Genomic DNA, 21,483 nt, shown 5'->3' with positions numbered 1-21,483 from the left:
CTACAGAAGTGAGGTGAAGAAAGCCCCCGTCAAAAAGGATGTCCCACTTCAAGCTTCAAAGTTGCAGTGCACTTTAGAATGTGCAGCCCATGAAGGCAACGACAAAGGAATCTTGGGAGTTCCTTTCCTCCATGCCCAGAAGCTGACAACTGACTTGGCAAACAGTCTTCTGTGGCAAGGGTTAAATCTCCCTTCAGTTATTTCAGCACTACACAGGTGCACAGCCCTTAACGTAGTCGCTCCACTCTCCCTTCCTGAAGCAGCCACAGATCTCTGGCAGCGAGTTGTGCCAGTGGTCTGGGCCAAGAGTAAAAGTAAAACAGAGGCTGGTTTAGTAAAAGGAAAAGGGACTGTTCTCATTGAAGGTCCTGAGCTGCCCCCTCAAAGGCAGGATAGGTACCCCAGCGGAAGCATCCCTTCAAATTTCCATGCAGATTTTGAAAAACAAAAAGTTCTGGTCCTCATGCAAAGTGTGTGTAATGCCCCCATGTGGCCAGTACTCAAAGCTGACAACTTGACCTACAGGTTCATAGTAGATTACTGAGCTTTAAATAAGGTGACCCCGCCTTTTGCACCAGTAGTGGCTAAGTATAACGAGATTCTGGCTGTCATTGCTGCTGGATCTTGCTGCTTCTCAGTTCTTGACATCTACAACACCTTATTTTCAATTCCCCTTGATCCCTTGTGTTGGTACAAATTTGCATTTGAGAAACAAGTTGCTCTGGTGCATGTACAGAGTGCCAGCAATGCCACCATGTGGACAAAGCAGAAATTCAGCATTAGCCAATTGTCAAGGCCCCCACAAAAAGCCATCAAGGCAGAATCTCATCCCTGTTTCTCAGATAGGTCCTGTTCCCATGAACGGGGGATCCAACTCTGGACCTGAGTACCCTCCAAGAAGAGGACACAGAGACTGAAGCACTGGCTGCAGAAGGAAAAGATTCCACAGGCAAATACAAAACAGAACATGGGGTTGTTGTAAGGCATATCCTGATATGTGATAAATTCTGACAATGTAAACATATGTACTTTTGTTACTGATGTAAGTGTATTTAGCACCACCACATGTACTAGATACTGTAGAAAACACAGAAGTAATAAGGTCCCTGCCAAAATGGCTTACACTCTACAAGAGATGGGCAAGATGGAGATATGGGAGGAAAAAAATATTGGAAAATATATGCAGCAGTAGCAATGGGAAGAATGAGATAGCAATAGAAGGGGCGATTTCTTATGCCTTTAAAATATGCTGTTTTACAGCGGATGCCTGCTCCACCTATGCTTAGTGTGTGTAGTAGTAAATTACCAGCTATCACAAAAATGTAGAACTCTGTCTACAATAGGAAACAGATCCTGTAGCTGCTGTCCCTGGAACTTTTTTTTACTGTTTGGGAAAGTAATATTGGGAGCCACATACATGCAAATTACTAACCTTACACCCAGAGGCAGTGCTTGTCTGCAAATCATGTCTCCAGAGCAAATATGGCCCTGGAGCACTCCCCTCTCCAAATTTATGGCTCCTTGTTGCCAGACAACTGCAAAACTCAGACTGTATGTCTCCTTTTCTCCCTATATTGCAGCTTCCATCTGTTTTCTCCCTAGCCCGATCAGAGACTTTGCAGGTATGCCTTCGGGCTGGACAAGATGTTCATGGGAATACATTTTAAAGAGGCATGCGTTAATGAAACTGCCCTGAAGAGTTGGCTATGCACTCCTGACTAACATTTGGGCTTGTGTGGGGAATCAGCAAATCTAGAGTGAGCAGTTCGTTGCAGAATAAATTCGTGCAAAGCTTTGGTCTTGGAAATGACGGAGTTGAGGTCAAATACAGTCAGGTTTATTTAGCAGGGCTGCTCAACTTTGGCTTTCCTGCAGATTTTGGCCTACAGCTCCCATAATCACTTGCTATTGGTCACTGTGGATGGGAATTATGGGAGCTGTAGTCCAAAAACAGCTGGGGGGCCAAAGTTGAGCAGACTTGGGTTTTAGGGATACAAAAAAGAGATCTTGATTATTAAGCAACACAATATTAACTAACAAAACTGACCAGGCTGTCTGCCTGTCTGTCATATTTTTATACCGCCTGAAATGTAAATCTCTAGGCGGTGTACAAATTGTAATATTAAAAATCACAGGTTAAAATACATAACACAGTAAAAACAATATAAAACAAATTATTAAAATTCTAATTAAAAGCTTGTGAGAACAGGAGTTTTGAAGGCTTTCCTGAAAACAAACAGAGAAGGAGATGCTCTTATTTCAGCAGGGAGCATATTCCAAAGCCCTGAGGCAGCCACAGAGAAAGCCTGATCCTGAGTCACCATGACCTGGTAGCAACCGTAACTGGACCTCTCCAGAAGATCATAAAAGGCGGGAGGGTTCATGTCAAAGGAGGCGCTCTCTTAAATAGCTTAATATACTTAATGAATTATATTAAATAATTAATTGTATTATTAATAATATCAATAATTCCAGATTGAAGCACATGAAGAGGCATTTTACCTTGAGATCCAAATTAAATCCACTCGAGGCTGACTGGAGAAATGGTCTTAGAGAACAGCTTTAGACTTTGAAGTGAGCAGGAAGAGAGGGGAGCAAGACAAGAGATATCAGAGCAGGGATTAGTATACCTAGTTTCTTCTGATGGTGTGTTCAGACACTTATTGCTCAGCCAGTGGTGAGGGACTCCTCTCTCCAGGAACAAGCAGGAAAACAGGGTACAAGAGTGGGGACCCGTGTGCCACTCACAAGACAGGAAGCAAGTAAAAGTCCAAAGGTGGTCTGACCCCAAGAGACCGCTTCCTTGCTGGAGCCAAATGTGCTACACAGATTGGGCCTTCAGACAGGGCCAACCTGGAGGCTGAGAGCGGGATGGGCACAAGAGCCCAGGCACAGCAAGATGGTATCGCTGGTGCCCAGATGCATGTACATACCACAGGTGAATCCAGAGAAGAGACTCACTGCTTCATGGCTTTGGTGACAAGAATAGGCAACATCTTGCCCTGGGGTCAGATGTTGACGACACCTTTCTGCTGAAAAGGTGTGACATCCATGATGGACAAAAGAATACATTTCCTTCAGTCTTTGGTGGGCGGGCTCTAAAAATGCAACAAAGTGAGTGGGTTTTAGGGTTTTAGACTGCCTTTGGGGACAAACAGCAGCTTGGGGGCAATTTGTGGTGCAGAAAAGGCTCCGGGGAAAAGATTAGCCCTCCCTCCCTGCATGCCTCAGACTTGATCAGAGCTGGCCTGTCCTTGGTGGGTTTCTGTAACTATGCGTATACTTTCAAGTATAAACACCGACCTCTTCAGACATTACCTCCCAAACCACTGTGCATACTTACAGCACTGAAAGCAGAGCCAGATGTCCTGCCCCAGTATATCACTTACCTCCCTCCTTATGGTGCTCACAGTTACAGCAGTGTTTGTCCGAAGGGGCAAACACTATAACTGTGCTGGTAGTGTTTTTATTTTATTTTATTTATTCAGAGGCTGACATATCCAGTGCTCTACTATTCTTTTGGCATTTCCTCTTCTGCGCCACCTCCCCTTTCTTAACTCGACCAGTGGCATAGGAGCGAGGTGTGGGAGGCTGTACTAAGTCAGCAGGTAGCAAGTGCTGCTTCAGAAGAAAGAGGCGGAGAACCATTTTGGAGTGGCTAAAGAGCTGTTCAAATGTGAGAGGGTGGCAGATGAAGCAGCAGAGAGCACTTTGCTAACCCATCAGTGCCCCAACAATTTGCTGCTTGAGATTATAACCTCACTGTAGGCCTCATGGAAGGGCTGCACTGCAGGTGCCTAAACCTTGATGCTTTGTGGGTACATGTGAAAAAGGTCTTTACTATTCAGTCCTTTATTTGTGTTGAAACTCTAATTGAGTGCTGTGAGCTAAGTGACCAGACCACTAATCTTTTTTAGTCAGTTTATCATCACTGCTGTGTGCAAATATTTTAGAACAAAAGAACAGCCCTGCTGGATCAGGCTCAAGCCTTATCTGGTCCAGGATACTGTTTAACACAGTGGCCCACAAGATGCCTCTGGGAAGCTCACAAGCAAGAGGTGGGGGCATGCCCTTTTCCTTGCTCTTGCTCCCTCACAACTGATATTTAGAGGCATCTTGCCTTTAAGGCTGGCTGTGGCCTTCAGCCCTCAGACTAGTAGCCATTGATAGATTTGTCTTCCATGAATTTATCTAAGCCCTTCTTAAAGCCACCCAGGCTGGTGGCTGTCACCACATCTTGTGGCAGAGAATTCCATAGGTTAATTATGTGTTGTGTGGAAAAAGTACTTTTTGTCAGTCCTAAATTTTTTGGCAATCAGTTTCATGGGATGACCCCAGGTTCTAGTGTTATGTGAGAGGGAGAAAAATTTCCCTCTCTCTTCACCATGCATAATTTTATAGACCTCTATCATGTTGTCTTTTTTCTAAACTAAAAAGCTCCAGGTGTTGTAGCCTTATCTCATAAGGTAAGTGCTCTAGGCTCCTGATAATCTTGGTTGCCCTCTTCTGCACCTTTTCCAGTTCTACAATGTCCTTAAGGTATGGTGACCAGAATTGTACAAAGAACTCCAAATGTAGCCATAACATAGATTTGTATAAGGGTATTATGATATCAGCAGTTTTATTTTCAGTCCCCTTCCTAATGATTCCAAGCATAGAACTGGACCTTTTCACAGCTGCCACATGTTGTATGGACATTTTCAATCATCACATCCCCAAGATCTCCACGACCCCAAGATCTCTCTCTCCTGGTCAGTCAGTGACAGCTCAGACCTAGGGATATGCACCAAATGGATTGTGCATTTTGTTTCAAGCTCAAATGAAACACAAATGATCAAAATGATTTGTTCGAACAGCAGCTGAGCCGGCTGTTTCGAGTTTTAAAAAACTCAAAACATTTTAGTGTTTCGGCCATTGGGAACAATGGGGAACTTGAGACATTCCCCATGGGTAGCTCCTAGGGACACCAAAGTGGGTTGGGTGGTAAGGCATGGTAGGCTACTTACCATCCAACCCACAAAAGAAATGGGCAAGCAGGCGATTTTTGTTTTTAACATCTCCCCCCCAAACCCATAGGATCCCATGGGGGTTTGGGGGAAAGGTTAAAAAAAAATTTTAATTGCCTGCTTGCCCGTTGTGGGTTGGGTGGTAGATAGCACCGATTATGCCCTACCACCCAACCATCCTTGGTGGCCCTAGGGGAACTATGGGGTGTTTCAAGTTGCCTACGGTCAAAACACTCAAAACATTTCGAGCTCGAAACAGGGTCATTTTATTTTTATCATGAAACAAGCCCTTTATTTTAAGGGTGTTTTGTTTTGAGCTTAAAATACTTGAAACAGCCCATTCTGAGCTTGAAACGTTTTGTGCTTCCCTACTCAGGTCCATCAGTGCATATGTGAAATTCGGGTTTGTTGCCCTAATACTTTATACTTGCCTACATTTAACTGCATCTGCCATTTTGTCACCCACTCCCCCAGTCTGGAGAGATCCTTTTGGAGATCCTACAATCTCTTTTAAATTTCACTATCCTAAATAGTTTAGTGTCATCTGCAAATTTGTCCACCTCACTGTTTACCCCAACTTCTAGATTATTTATGAATAAATTAAAAAGCACTGGTCCCAGTACAGATCCCTGGGGGACCCCACTTCTGACTTGCCTCCATTTAGAGAACTGTCCATTTATACCTGCCCTCAGTTTCCTGTCCTTCATCCACTTACCAGTCCATATATGAACTGCCCCTTATCCCATGACTGCTAAGTTTCTCAAGAATCTCTGATGAGGAACTCTGTCAAAAGCTTTTTAAAAGTCCAAGTATACTATGTCAACTGGATCACTTTTATCAACACTCTTGCTGACACTCTCAAAGAGCTCCAAAAGGTTGGTGAGGCAAGATTTACCATTGCAGAAGTCATGCTGATTCTCCTTCAGCAGGGCCTGTTCTTGTATATGCTTAACAATTTTATCTTTGAGAATGCTTTCCATCAATTTGCCTGGCACAGACATTAAGCTAACCGGCCTGTAATTTCCCGGATCCCCCCCCTCACCGCCCCCAGATCCCTTTTTGAAAATTTGTGCTACATTGGCTACTTTCCAGTCCTCTGGTATAGAGCCTGATTATAAGTGTAAGTTACATATTTTTGCAAGGTCTTTAAGGACTCTTGGGTGGATACCATCTGGCCCAATGTAACACAGATTTTTTTAATTTTTATTTTTCCAGATTTTTTGAATGTCATCTCTCGTCACCTCTGTCTGATCCAGTTATTTCGCCTCTGTCCCTGAGAAGCTCAGTTCAGGCACAGGTATATGCTTCTCTGCTGTGAAGACAGATTCAAATAACTTTTTAACTTCTCTGCAACCTCCATATCCCCCTGAATAATCCCTTTCACTTCCTCATCATCTAACAGACCAACTGCCTCCTTGCAGGTTTCCTGCTTCTGATGTATTTAAATAAGTGTTTGCTATTCCCCTTTGATGGTTTTAGCTAAATGTTCCTCAGACTTACTTTTTGTCTCCCTTATTGTCTCCTTGCATTTCTTTTGCCAGAGGTTGTGTTCCTTTCTGTTCTCTTCATTTTGGCCGGCCTTCCAATTTCTGAAGGAATTCTTCTTCCCCTTTATAGCTTCCTTAATTTTATTTGTTAGCTATGCTGGCATCATCCTTCTGGACTTTCCTCCTTTTTGGTATACATTCATACATTTGGTATACAATTAGGCTTCTGTTATTGTGACTTTAAATAAACCCCATGCATTCTGGAGCAAAGTGACTCTCTTGATTTTCCATTTCAGTTTTCTTTTCACCAAACTAATTTTAGATAAGCTTATCTTCTGAAGTTCAAAGTTTCTGTGTTAGACTTCCTTGGTGATTCTCTCCTCTCATATATGCTGAATTTGATCACACTATAGTCACTGTTCCCTCAAGGTTCTATGACACTGACATCTCACACCAGGTCCTGGACACCACTCAGGATTAAGTCCAAGGTCTCCTTCTCTTTGGCTGGTTCTATGACCACTGCTCTAGGGCACAGTTGTTCTGCATATCTAGAAATTTATCCTTTTTGTCATTACTTGAATGTGAATTTACCCAGTCTATGTGTGGGTAATTGAAGTCACCCATTATTACAGCTGTCTCTCTCTTTGACGCCTCTCTGATTTCTTTCTGCAACTCCCAGTCACTGCCAGCGTTTTGATCAGGAGGGTGATAGCATGTTCTTAGTAGCACATTTCCTTTCAGGCCTTGTATTATCACCCACAGAGTTTCTGTGGAGGACTCCGGTCTTCCTAGGTTTTCTAGCTTGTTAGATTCTATCCCTTCTTTAACATACAGTGCTACTCCACCCCCCCAATCCACCCTTTCTGTCCTTTCTATAGAGTTTATATCAAGGAATAACAGTGTACCACTAGTTCTCACTATTCCAATGTGCTTTTATGTGGTTGTTGTCTGCCATCCACATCTAAAACCCTTTTGGAAAGTGGGGGACTGAATTTCCAGGCAGCCTTTGGACAATGGTTTGTGCTAGGGATGTGCACAGTACCAGCAGGGGCTGGTCTGGGGAGGGTGCACTTACACCCCCCCTCTGCATTTCCCCCACCAGCACTAGTTTAAGAACCGATCTGCAAGTCACACGCATGCCCAATGTGCGTGCAAGTGCTCGTGACATGCACACACACACACACACACATTACTTCCAGTCACAGGAGCAGACAGGGCATCAGGGAAGTACGCTGCCGCCCCTCCTGACCAGCGAGCGCTGGTGGGGGAAATGCAGTGGGGGGTGCAGCAAGGGGCTGGAAATACACCCCTGCCCTTAAAGTTATCCCCCCACCTTCAAACTGCCTGGTTTTCAAACCTGTTCAGAGGCCCATAGAAGGACCTCCAAACAGGATCGTACACATCCCTAGTTTGTGCTAGGTACTACAATTCCCAGGCTGTAATGTGCATGTGCATACATAGTCAGTGTATGTGCATTACAAGCTGGGAAAGAACTCTTGGGAAACAGACAAGTTTATTTTCAGAGACTACTTGAGAAATCTCATAAACACCTAGTAGATTCCAAACCGAGCAAAGGGGAATATACCATTAATAAAACCTCTCTCTACTAGGTTTCTCTTCACAACAGTAGAACATTGTCTATGCTTTATTTTTGCATGGCCCCTTTTCTTGTTTATAAGATTTTAGGGATGTGTGAAACATTTTGGGTACAAAACATTTTGTACCAGAAACAGCCCATTTTGGGTGTTTTGTAGCCAAAATGAATCGCCCTTTAGCACTTCCCGAAAATTTTGTGTACAAAATGAATCATCCCTGTTTCAGCTACAAAAGTTTTGTTGTTTTGGACCTCCATTTTGTGGTGATCATTCTGAAGTCTCAATTTTGTTTTTGACATCTATTTGAATTTTCCACCTTCAGAGCAGTGAACAAAAGCATGGGCTGATATGCTGACAATTGTCTCCTTGGTCCTGATTGGCTCCTTTGGCTCTTGCCACTCCTGCCTGACCCCACATTGGCCAGGGGAAGGGTCAAAGAAGGGGCAAGGGTGGGAGGGAATGAGTTCAAGGAGGGCATTCTCATTCATTCATACAGTCATTCATTCAGATTTAAAGAGGCAGCAGCACCATTCTGCCTTGTTCTGCCTACCTCAGTGCATTACTCATAGACGGAGAGAGAGAGAGAGAACTTTGCTTTGCTTGCAGTTGCTGCTGTGCCGTGCCATGCTGTGCCATTGCCCCATGCCTATTGCCTTCTGCCTTGAAAGCCTGAGCCCAACTTGAGCCCAGCCTGCCCGCCCACCCAGCCTGCCTGCCCCTGCTAGTGGGCTAGTGTGGCTACCAGCCTGGGAATGGATTGAATTTTTTAATTTCTGCTGCATTGCTTTTTTATTTTTTCGTTGAATCCTGAGAAGAAATCTTTTTTCACCCTCTTGAGACTGACAATCACTGCCTATCTGTGCAAGCAGCCACCAGCAGCCCCAGCCCCTTTAGCCACTGGCCCGCCACCCCCTTCCCCCCCAGATTTTCCAGGCTTTTGCCCCAGCCCCCCGCAAATCTGAAGACTGAAGACAGAGAAGAAGAAGCCAAGAAGAAGACTGAAGAAGAAAGAGTTGACTCAGAGACCAGACCACAGAAGTGGACACCTGGATACACAACATGGGTGAAGCCTTAGCCTGAATGAGTGTACCCCATTCTCTCTCTCTCTCTCTCTCTCTCTCTCTCACACACACACACACACACACACACACACACACACACCTGGAATTCTGTGTTCTTGAGGGTTTTGTCTGTTTGGAGGGAGGATTTGGGTTGCAATTGGATTAAAAAAGTTGTGTGTTGTTTAGTTTAGATGAAGTTTAAACAGGGGTTCTGTGTAGGAGGGATCCCCGTTAGCTAGTACTAGTAGGTGGTTAAGGGTGGTTTTTTAAAAAAAATTCTGTCTTTTTTCCCATTCCAAAGATTTGTGTGAGGGGAGGGCATTTTTTAAAAACAGAAGCCTGTCCTCCAGCCCTCTGCCCCATAATATATCAGTATTCATATTCTCTGGGCCTATTGTATCTTCCCTAGTTATATTGTATCTATTCTGTTCTCAATCCATTATATTGTATCTGTTATTGTATCTTCTGTTGTTCCCCCTAGTTATTGCTCCCTCCCTAGTATTATCTGTTCCTTATTGTATCCCTACTAGTTACAATATTATGCAATTCAAATGCCTTGATTTGGTTTGTGGGTTGTTGTGCCTGTGTATTTTGGGGACCTCATCATGGATGGGCACAGGACAGGTTCTTTCGCTCTCTCTGTGTGGATTTCATTCTTTGCAATGAAGATTGGGTCATATTGTGACTTTTAGCATCATCATCATTTTTATTCAAACTAGATTGCTTGCATCTGCAATAGGTTGTGTGGTGCCACAGGCTCCAATCTGTTGCAGAAATGTCAAAAAATGTGCCAAAAATTGTGTGCCATTGTTGTCATCATCAATGATCATCACTCTTCTACTTGTGTAGGTGGGGGCAGGGCAAACCTTGCTGTTCCACTGGCAGAATGTTGTTGTTGTTTGCACCCTTCCTTACTTAACCCGCTTTTATGGCTGTATGCCACAGATGTAGCTGTGTCTCTGTTGCTTGTGGGCGAAAAATGCTTGGGGGTGGGTGGGAGGGCAGGGCACTATTGTTGATCCTAGGGCCTAGTCTGCTGTAACTGTGTTATCATGCTTGCTTTGGAAACCTGGTTCTTTGCAGAGCTCTGCTGTTGTTGATGCACACATTAACAACAGCAGAGCTCTGCAAAGAACCAGCTGTTATGTTCTTTGGGGCAGATATGGGGCAGAAAGGGGGATTCTGGGTGGAGGAGTGGGTCAGGTGGTAGTGCCCCAATGGGTGCCTGCCATCACCCAGATTTCAAATGAATTGGGCAAAGGGTTGGTTTTTTGTGATTTTTTTAAGTTTATGCATCTTTGAGGCAGAATCAGGGCAGAAAGGGGGCTTCAGGGGCAGAAGAGTGGCTTGGGTGGTAGTGCCCCAATGGGTGCCTGCCACCACCCAGATTTCAAAGGAATTGGGCAAAGAGCTGATTTTTTTGTGATTTTTTTTTGAAGTTTACGCGTCTTTAAGATTTCCCTATAGGGAATAATGGAGGCTTCAGCAGCCCCATGACTGCACTTGGGGGAACTGGAATGGCCCAGAGCAAGTGGTGGTGTAGTGCACATAGGGTGCCAACCACCCCCATTGGTTGGTAACCCATGGGGTACTGGGTTTTGTGGTTTCTCAGGTGTTGAGTGCAGATTCTCTGGTAGCATATGAGATTTTCAATGACTAACCATGAATCCACTCTCATTACAACCAGAGAATCTACACTCAGAACTCCTCAGAAGCAGCAAACCCCTGTACCCCATGGCTTAGCAACCCATGTGGGTGGTTGGCACCCTATGTGCACTACACCACTACTTGCTCTGAGCCACCCTAGTCCACCCCCAAGTGGAGTTATGGGGCTGCTGAAACCTCCATTATTCCCTATGGGGAAATTCTTAAAGATGTGTAAACTTCAACAAAGCACAAAAAACCAGCCCGTTGCCCAATTCCTTTGAAATAATTCTGATAGCTTCCTTGCCCCCTATTGGGCACTACCACCCACCACACTCTGCTCTGGGCCACCCCTTTCTGCTGCAACATGAAGTGATACATTTACTGGAATCCCCATTATTCCCTATGGGAAAATTCTTAAAGATGTGTAAACTTCAAAAAATCATTTAAAAATCAGCCCTTTGCCCAATTACTTTGAAATTTGGGTGGTAGGTTCCACCCATTGGGCACTAACACCCCCCTCTTTTTGCCCCAGGACCCCTTTTTTGATCCAAATCTATTTGGATTCAGAAAATCCGGGTACAAAACAAAACAGGGGTGATTCAGGGTCAGGGTCAGATTCAGACCCAAAACAAAATGGGGTTGTTGTGATTCACGTAAAAATCAAAACACAAAAATTGTTTCGTGCATACCCCTATCAGATTTATACTGCATATGCATAAGGAGTTTAAAACTGCTTTGCCCTTAAAAGCATTTTTTCAGAAATAAGAGTTCATTATTTGGAATAAAGTTTATTTCCTTTAAACTTTAATGTCTCCCTTCCGGTCTGATGGGTGTCTGTCTGAGATCTCATCTACAGATTTTTCTAGAATAATGGATTCCACCAACCCTTTATAACTTTAATTATAGACACTTTCCTTCGTAGTGCAATTATCCATGTTGTGGTTGACAGAATTTTACATCGAAGTATTCGAGGGAAATGCTGATATTAAGGTGCATTCTGATTAAATGTCACTACCAGTTTATAGTTCTTAGTATTTAAATCTTTATCCTGTACCTCTAAATTTTTCATTAGGTAAATATTACAGCTATTTGCTCTCCTTGTTATGCAGTGTTCTCAAGTATCAAGCTAATTCTGCTTTGATTGCCAAAAAAAGAACAGCAATGCATTATTAAAAATTTAGATGAGCGTTTGTACATTTATAAATGCCTTTTCACTTACAGATGGAGCACAAGAAGATTTTCTAATGAGCTTGAAGTTGCTAACAGATTTTGATAGCTGACATGACAATTAGTGGCTTATCTTTACAAACAATGATTCCTCCTGCTTAGCTACCAAGAAAAGAACAAATAGATCAGCTAATCACATTTTGATTTGCATTGCGTTATAGGAAAAGCAGGTTTTGGAACTTCCTGTTGATCTACAGAAGTGCTTTCATAATTTAGGATGCCCTGCAACAAAAGAGAGCTTTGCAAATAATAAAACTCTACAGTAAATACTGCAGAAAATATGGTGCTTGCATACTAACGAGTCCAGGTACAATACAGCATAATCTTTAAAAATGGAGACCTGTGGGGGGAAAACAACTAAGAATGAGGGAAAACTGATCAGTGGGCTGCCTTGGCACCCTTTGATCTTAAACACAGAAGGGTTTAGGACCAGAATAGGTTAAGAAACACACATTTTCCTCTATAAAACAGGAAGTTTACTAAGAGTGCAGGAAGGGCTGAAGCCACCATTGGACAAGGGGGGGCATTTGTTTCGGGGTTGCCAGGGTTGGGAGACAGCCAAGGCACCCCCTCCCCTCTCTCCTGGGGCACCTCTTTCTCCTCCTCCTGCACCCATATGGCAAGCATCTTATTTATTTATTATTTCTCTGTGTAAACCTCCCTGAGCCATTTTTGGAAGGGTGGTATAGAAATCAATCAATCAATCAATCAAATAAATAAAGCACAGTCCCTCTCCTTCCCAGCTGATACTTGGTTCATGCAATGACTGGGTGCTTCTTCCTCCACCCTAGTTTGGGAGCTGTGCACACTTGTGATATTTGGTCGTCTGTGAGGGGAATGTACCCAGCTGCTGAATGAGGGAGGAGAAAAAGCCCTCCAGCCTAGCTGTCGCTTGCCACTTGATCATGGAAGGATCACTTGTTTGTCCCTCACAGGCAATCAAATATTGGGGGTGAACACGCTCCTGAGCTATGGTAGGAGGTGTCTCCTACCCTAGTAATCATCATGTGAACCGCTTTAATATTGAGGTAGATGCACTAATATTGAGGTAGATGTACTAATTTGTATGAACAGATATGTTCGGATAATTATTATTTATTTATTAATTTTGTTATTTATTTATTTATTTAGATAATATGAAAGAAGAGCGTGTGGATAAATTTTTTTACACGTGCGCTGCAAGAGCGACACTTTGATGCTTCCATTTGTTTAGGTAGGTAATTTGTCTATGCTTGCATGTACCAAATTGCTGTCATGCAGAGCAGCACCATTTTGGCCCTCCGGCTGCTGTAGAATTCCCATCATTCCCATCAGCTGAAGGACTACTGGCCACAGTGGCCAGTAGTCCTTCAGCTGCAGGGCTGAAACTGTGCAGCCCTGCTGTAGTGTGAGGGCCCAAGCATGAGGGTCATGGAGAGCCCTACAAGCATTCTTCTCTGATTGTGATTTCTGTCAAGTGTAGGAGGTAAAATAAAGATTTCATCACCAGTCTGTAAATGCTGCCAAAGAAAGCTTTGCCTGCGATCAACACTGTTTGCTTTTATTTGAAAGCGTGGCTGGAAAATCCCTTGGCTGCTGGCTCCTTTTCAATGTCCACTGACTTGCTTCATTGGAAGAAAACCTGAAACATACAACTCAGAGCTTGTGTTGCAAATGAAGAGAGGAATGCAGTCATCTTTTCCCCCAAAGAAACTGAAGTGTTTTAATGCTGGCTCCCTGTAGCTCTTGGAGAAATCTCTGAGGAATGATAAAACTTTGCAGGGAAAAAACACCCACTTTCAAATCCTCACACAGCACAGAGAGATGTTATGCCTAGCAGATCATCTGTTTCATATTTTAAAATGTCTCTTATTGAGCTATTAACTAGACACTGTGCAATGCCTTCCAAGTTCTCACATCTCACTTGGCTAGTGCTCTGTCTTCAGGGACTCATCCTTTTCTTCAAAGGATTCTTCTTCTTCTTCTTTAGATGTTTAGCTCTCTTTACTACCCTCTTTTAAGGTTACTCATATCATCTTCCCATTTTGAGCTCCCACTTTTCAACTCTTGCAGGGTTTTGGCGGGGCTGGCGGGTGGCATTTCAGGAGAAAATAAAAGAAGAGGTACAGCCCAGCTGGATAAAATTCTCTAATGTTGTCTTTGCTCTCACTTTAAGCTAAGCTGCAAATCATCTTCAGCACAGAGTAGATTTCAGAAAGCTTCTGACATGGACTGGTTGACAGGAAACCTTACATCAGTGCTTCCTAAATTGGCATTTGAAGAGGCACTATTTTATACCATTTTATTGTCGTTTCATATTTCTCATGCTGCTGAGCACAGTTTGGACTCTAGTGGCTCATCCAAGTAGGAAGAAATGACATGCTAAGGATATATGATCGGATCTCCCTAATTTAATTTTAAAATCACCACGAGCACCCCCCTCCCAACAACTGGATTGGACTCTAGGGAAGGAGAGGCTAGCCCTTTCCCCATGCTATTTTCCTGATCTAATTCACCCCCCTAAAATTGATATTTGTCCTACTGGGAAAAACTTAACAGTTACCTGTCTGGCTGCCCCAGGAATCAAACGGCAGCTTCAGGTTGTGAGTTTCAAGCAGTGAATTAACATGAATTTACTTAGGTTGCCCAGAGTAACACCTCTCTGTATCCCCCAGAGCAACACCTTCCTTTGCATAAGTAAGGTCCCATTCATACACATGACACTAGTGGGAACCACTTCCCTGTGGGGTGATCCTCCCAGCTACATTATGTGTGTAGACACTGCAACTCTGTGGGTAGGGCCAATCTTTCTTCTTCCACAGCTAAGTAATGCAAAGGGAGAGGGAGGGAAATGTTCACCTTTTGGCTACCAGAAATATGTCCCTGAGGGTCATGGAGCCTTCAGGGACATATTTCTGGAAGTCAAAACTACTTTTGGAGGGAGGGGAGAGAAGTGAAAATTGCTCCCCCTTCCATGCATACTTGGAACATGCAAAACACCCAAGCTTTCTTGCAAGGGGGCAGCACTTCTTCTACCCTCCTATGACTTCAGTACATGTTGGCCACTGGAAGTAAGCCTGAATTACAGCCATGGCACTAGTTCTGCTCCAGCATTAGTCACTTAATAATTGTGCAAACTTAATGGGAGACTGGGGGGACTAGCTGTGGGGAGGGGATGATACATATACAATTGTCCTGTTTCCTAAATGCAGCTTCTTTCAAGACCCACTAAGCCAAAGAGAAGTGAAAATGACTAGATCACTCACAGTATAGTTTCCCCATAGCTTTGTGACCTGGTACTTCACTTGTTAGAAATAAGCTGCAAAGTAAAAGTGCCCATGCATAGTACAAATATACATTTTATATTGGGTGCACTGCATTATTTTTTCACTGAAAGTTCACTATATTTTCTACGAAATGCATTTAAATGTTACATTTTTGGTAACATATATGAAAAACTACCTCTCTTCACTTTTCCCCCTGGAGATGAAAGTAAACATTATGTGTTATCAAGAGGTTTTGATGAAGTGTGATATACAGCCTGTCATCTCATAGGCAATGCACTTGTTTCATTTTTCTCTGTGATAACAAGACTCTTAAGATTTTCACCTGATAATGTCAACACCACCTAATCGCCAGTTCAAGTGTAACATGTGTTTTCACTCATCCTTTACTCTGTCAAATAGTTTGTGGGGATATTTAAGTTCTCAAAGACTTGCAAAGAAAGGTTTTGTAATAAAAAGCTCAACTGCCTTTGCATCCTTTCCACAATCTTCCATAAAACAAGCTTTTCTACATGCAACATAATTCTATTATAATTTAACTCTTAGAATTGTGTACACCCATTGTAATATGTGATGCAGGTTGAACTTTTCATTAGATTCAGCTTAATTTTATGTTAGGTAGCTATCAGTAAAAAACAGCATTTTAGAATTCAAAATAATTCGGCAGAAGGTCCTTACAAAACAGGTAGACTTTAAACCTGTGAATAATTTCATTTTTTTTAAAAAAAGGGTTTTGTAACAAAATGTCTAGCAATTTTTGTGTGTCAAGTGCTCATTTTTCCAGCTGCAAAATCTAGAGACAGCAATTCTCAAAACTCAAGCTTGTCTTGCTGTATGATTTGTTGAAGAAAGGTTTACCATGGCAGACCAGATTCTAAGCTGAAATATATCACTGAAAAAAATGTTGCGCTCAATGGAATAAAAGCAGTTTGCAGCCGCTAAAGACCTTGTCCAAGGTATTGTTGACAGTGGACAATCTAAGAATGAAAACACAATGATTTCTTTGGCTGTTATTTTAAAAGCACAGATTTCAAAGAGCTAGTGATTTGTGTTTTTGAATCCCCAAGTTTAAAAATAAGAAATTTTATTTTCTCATTTTCAAATTTCCCACCCAGAAATTTGCTCTATCCCTCAAACTGCAAATTCTGTGTGAAATATAGCAACTGTGGTTTCCCAGGTCCATTTCCCTGTTCATCTTGTATGCTTCCATCCTACACCTGCTGTAGTGAGCAAGAGAAAAGCAATCATCGTTCAGTGGCAGAGCACATGTTTTGCATGCAGAAGGTGGAAGATTCAATTCCTGGTCCCTGCAGCTATTTCCCCAGACCCTGCTATTTGCCTAAGACCCTGCAGAGATGCTGCCAATTAAAAGAGACTGTACTGAGCTAGATGGACAAATGGTCTGCCTCAGTATAAAGCAACTTCCTATGTCCAGGAATCTACACACGTGCACAGCAGGCAACAGAGATGAGCCCTATAAGCGAGCCCTTTTATCTGTAGAAGTTAGCCATACTAATTCAGTTTTAGTTTTCAGAGGGTTAATATCATCAGCATGGGGGTTTCTCTGTTTGGGATTATGGTGCCATGAAGGGGAAGTTAACCCTTTTCTGTGTGCTATTTTCCTGATGAAAATAATGCCCAGGTGCACTTTGCTTTTTGCTGTGTGGGGAGGAACACACATGTACAGAGGACAATTTTCACTGGGGAAAATGGCACTGGGGGAGAGCTCAGGTCATACCCTTGTACCCAATCAGCCTTTAAAGGCTATTATACTCCAGAGTTTATTAATCACAGTCCAGGTCCATGAAGGCAGCAAAACTAGATGTGATATGAGAGATCCGTTAACAGGGTCTCCCATGTCACATCTCTTTCTGCTGTAAGGTTAGAATCTTGGGTCCTCAGATGTTGTTGGATCAACTCCCATAATTCCCAGCAACAATGGACAGCTATTGTGTTTGGAGATGATGGGAGTTGAAGTCCACAACATCTGGGGACTCCTAGGTTAGAGGATACTGAGTCTAGCCCACTTTTTGGCGAGCGTGAGAACCACCGGGCAGGCGAGCCCAGTGTCCTCAAAGCAGATAACCCGCTTAACTAGTCATCCCCTTAGACGAAGTTAGTGGAGCGAGTGCTCCGCTAACCCTGTCTTTTCAATCGTGTGTTGGCACGGTGCGGCTCTGTGCCACGGCAACACATGAGGAAACCCCTGCTGGGAGACTGAAACAAGTCTCCTGGCCCTGGGGGTCTCTCCAGGATGCCCTGTGCACTCGCGCGGGGCATCCTGGAACTTCCGGTGGCCGTGCGGCCCCCCCAGCCCCCCGTGATGGAGCCGGCAGTCATGTGGGCGGCCAATCCAGCCACCCAGGGTTGCAGCCTGGATCGTCTGTGGGGAGAGTGGGCCAAGTGTGCTCTCTCTGCAGAACCCACTCCTGTGAGTCTCACCAACCGTGAGACTCATCTCCATGTCTTTGTATTCACCTGGATTGTGGTTTTGGTTTAGCTATATGATGTTTCCATGTTATTTGGGTCTGTGCCTTTTTATGATACATTCATGTATTTATCTCATGGGAAATAATCTAAGCATTTCTACTGCAATAACACAAAAGTTCCATCTATCTAGCAGTGGCTAGTTAGAACCAGGAGGGTCTAACTTCAGCCCTCCAGCCCCCTGATCTTTTCAGGAAGCCCATAACAGTGCTTGAAGTCACTCCCACTATTGCACCCACTGCCCCACCAAAGGAATTCAGAGGTATACTGCCAGAATCTGGAGATTCTGTTTAGCTGTCATAGTTAACGGCTGTTGACAGATTCTCGTTATTACTTCACTGTTTAATGCAGGTAAGTGATAGTACCTGATGCTTAAATCATGTGTAGCACAGCATATTAAAAAAGTGTAATTATATATAATTTTGATCTGATGCAAAATATTCCCATAATGCAATTAATATCTGAGGTTCTCTCTCTCTCCTCTGGTAGCATCAGGCTTAGGGCTAGAACATATCTTCCATCTACTTTGCCACCAGGGGAACCAAATTAGATTAGCAAAAGTTTTATGCAAAACTTCACTGTTCAGGAAATTACTCTTGAGATGAGCTGTTTCATAAATTACTATCCTAGGAGACAAAGCAGACTGTTCAAAATATGCCAGCTGTATACGTTAAAGCTTTTAGCAGTTCTCAAAATTATATTAAAGAGCTACCGCAATCCTAGATAAGCTCTTCATTAACCATTTATAAGAGAGACCATGGAAATGTGTAGGATGTTTGCTTGTTTCTTTTAAAAACACCCTAAATTAATGTACATGCAGATTAGGAGTCCTGCTTCTTACATGAGCCTTAGGGCTGTACATGAGAAAATGAACATGAGATATGCATTTGGGAAGGAACAGAAGTTTTAGTTGCAGTTGGTCTTTTCTGCAAATCCTCTATCTATGATCACTCTTGAGCTGGCACTGCTGAAGTAGTAAGTGACTCCGGGTTCCTCTCTACAGACAGGACAAGCAAAAATAAATACTTTGTGCTAGGTAGAAAAAAAAAATAGATGTCACAATGTTAATGAATCATTTCTTGATTTGATAGGAAAAAAACCTGCCAGTTTAATACCAGTGCTAAGCCTATCTCAATCTAGCTCAAGCACCACAAAATCAGGAGATTGGAACCTAAGGCCGATGCCTTAACGGATGTGCCACATGACCAGTAATAAGAAGAACATACTGTAAGAACAGCCCTGCCGGATCAGACCCAAGGCCCAACTAGTCCAGCATCCTGATTCACACAGTGGCCCACCAGATGCTGCTGGAAGCCTACAGGCAGGAGTTGAGGGGAAGCCCTCCCTCCTGCTGTTACTTCCCTGCAACTGGTACTTAGAGGCATCCTGCCTTTGAGTCTGGAGGTGGCTCATAGCCCTCTGACTAGTAGCCGTTGATAGACATCTCCTCCACGAAGTTATCCAAACCCCTCTTAAGGCTATCCAGGTTGTTGGCTGTCACCACATCTTGTGGCAGAGAATTCCACAAGTTGACTATGTGTTGTGTGAAAAAGTACTTCTGTTTGTTGGTTCTAAATTTCCTGGCAATCAATTTCATGGGATGACCCCTGGTTCTAGTGTTATGAGAGAGGGCGAAGAACTTCTCTCTATCCACTTTCTCCACACCATGCATGATTTTATAGACCTCTATCATGTCTCCCCGCAGTCGTCTTTTTTCTAAACTAAAAAGCCCCAGGTGCTGTAGCCTTGCCTCATAAGGAAGGTGCTCTAGGCCCCTGATCATCTTGGTTGCCCTCTTCTGCACCTTTTCCAGTTTGACAATGTCCTTTTTTAGATGTAGTGACCAGAATTGTACACAGTACTCTACGTGTGGCCGCACCACAGTTTTGTATAAGGGCATTATAACATTAGCAGCTTTATTTTCAATCCCTTTCCTAATGAACCCCAGCATGGCATTGACCTTTTTCTCAACTGCCGCACATTGAGTCGACACTTTCTACAAGCTGTCCACTACGACCCCAAGATCCTCCTCCTGATGTTGTGCAATGTCACAAATTGTGTCAGGAACAAGACAACATGGGGCATCTTTGCTGGTGCCATTCTCCCCATCTTAATTTGTTTCAAGCACCAAGTTTCAAGTTTCAAACACCAAGAAATATGTGCACATGTCTCTGTATCCCTGAGAGTGTTTTTATGCATTTGTTTGTGTTGTGTGCATGTGCTTATGAGTGTGTACATGACTGTGTCATGAGAGTGTATTTTGTGTTGTGTATGTGTTTCTCCATTTCTGTGTTTGTATGTGGCATTTGTTGGCGTGGCTGTGTGTGTGGAGGCTGTTGCATATGTTTATTTGTGCATTGATGTGTTCTGTGTGTTTGTGTATTGTAACTGTGTTTGTGTCCACTTCTGCATTTATGTTGCATATATGTTTGCGTTGCATGCATGCATGTGTTTGTGTTTTGTGCATGCACTGTGTGCATGTGTCATGTGTGTGTGTTGTCTGTGTTTGCACATTCTTGTATTGTGTTGGTGCATTTTTGTGCGTGCATCTTGTCTGTGTTTTTGTTGCATCTGCATCTCTCTGTGCAGTTTTGCATTTCTGCATTTATGTTGCATGCATGTTTGCATATTTGTTGCATGTGTGTTGCATGTGTGTTGTGTGTATTGCATCTGTGTCCGTGTATCTGTGTGTTGCATCTGTGTTTGTGTGTTGTGTCTGTATGCATTGGACCTCTATGTATTTCTGTGTTTGTGCATCATATCTGTGTTTGAGTTTGTTTCTGCGGTTATGTTGCATGCATGTGTGCCATGTGCCATTGCGTTGCATCTGTGTGTTCCTGCATTTATGTTGCATGTGTGTTTGTGTCTTTGTGTTGTGTGTGCATGTTTGTGTCTTTGCATTGTGTGTGCGTGTGTACACATTTGTGTGCTGTGTTGTGAATAGTAGTAAATAGTCTAAATGTAGCTGAAATTACCTCAATGGTGTCCCCCACCCCAAATAAGTGTAGATAAATTAATCCTGTCCGTTGAAGCAATGAGACGTTCTTACTGCAAAAGTCAAGTGTGGTTCTCCAGTCGGCATTCTGACAAGGGGCCGGGATGGGCAGCAGAGCACTGTCAACAGAGCAAATATCAGCAATTCTGAAGACATGTGAAGGAGTCCCTCTGCCTGGCAGATAAGAGAGAATGGGGAGGAGGAAGAAAAGGATGCTGCAGTCATGGGCATCAGAAAGAACCCTACAAGCTGCTTCTTCCCCCAGTGCTCTAATTACCCACCTGGCTTTCCCAACATATGTCCCCTCTCCCACTTCCCTGAGAGTTCACATTCCATAGCTAATGGAATAGGCACTGCACTTCCAGAATCCAATCGCAGCCTCTCCCTGCCCATCTCAGACTACTGGCAAAACATGTCAGCATTCTGATGTTATTATCCAAACAGTCACACTCTGCATAAAACTTTGCCAGCACTAGCTTCCCATAGGCTTTCATGGGGCAGGAAAACCTTAATACCTTTTGATCTGCTGTTCAAAACTTCACCAAACCATTAAAAAGCACTCCTCCTAGACAAGCCTTACATTGTACACCAGTCATTTTCACCAAAATTTGAAACAAATGTATTCTACGCTGTTTTAAAGATTGGGGGGGAAAGGATCAAAGTGTCAATTTCCAGCACTTTTAAACTTGCTGTAGCTATGGCAATTTTTATTAGA

At 43.3% G+C, this 21,483-nt stretch overlaps 1 long non-coding RNA gene across 1 annotated transcript in view; it reads left to right on the top strand.

The window, feature by feature from the left end:
• LOC128324022 (uncharacterized) overlaps nucleotides 1–15,755 on the top strand; it is a 36,570-nt gene extending 20,815 nt beyond the window's left edge. The window contains exons 3-4 of the long non-coding RNA XR_008306572.1: nucleotides 13,155–13,236; nucleotides 13,575–15,755. This is a non-coding gene — a long non-coding RNA (uncharacterized LOC128324022). The remainder of the gene's footprint in view (nucleotides 1–13,154; nucleotides 13,237–13,574) is intronic.
• Nucleotides 15,756–21,483: the final 5,728 nt, after the last annotated feature.

This window comes from Hemicordylus capensis, chromosome 4 (genome assembly GCF_027244095.1).
Source record: "Hemicordylus capensis ecotype Gifberg chromosome 4, rHemCap1.1.pri, whole genome shotgun sequence".
Taxonomy (NCBI): domain Eukaryota; kingdom Metazoa; phylum Chordata; class Lepidosauria; order Squamata; family Cordylidae; genus Hemicordylus; species Hemicordylus capensis.
Note: the sequence above shows the minus strand (reverse complement) of the source record. Positions and strands in the feature narration are given on the sequence as shown.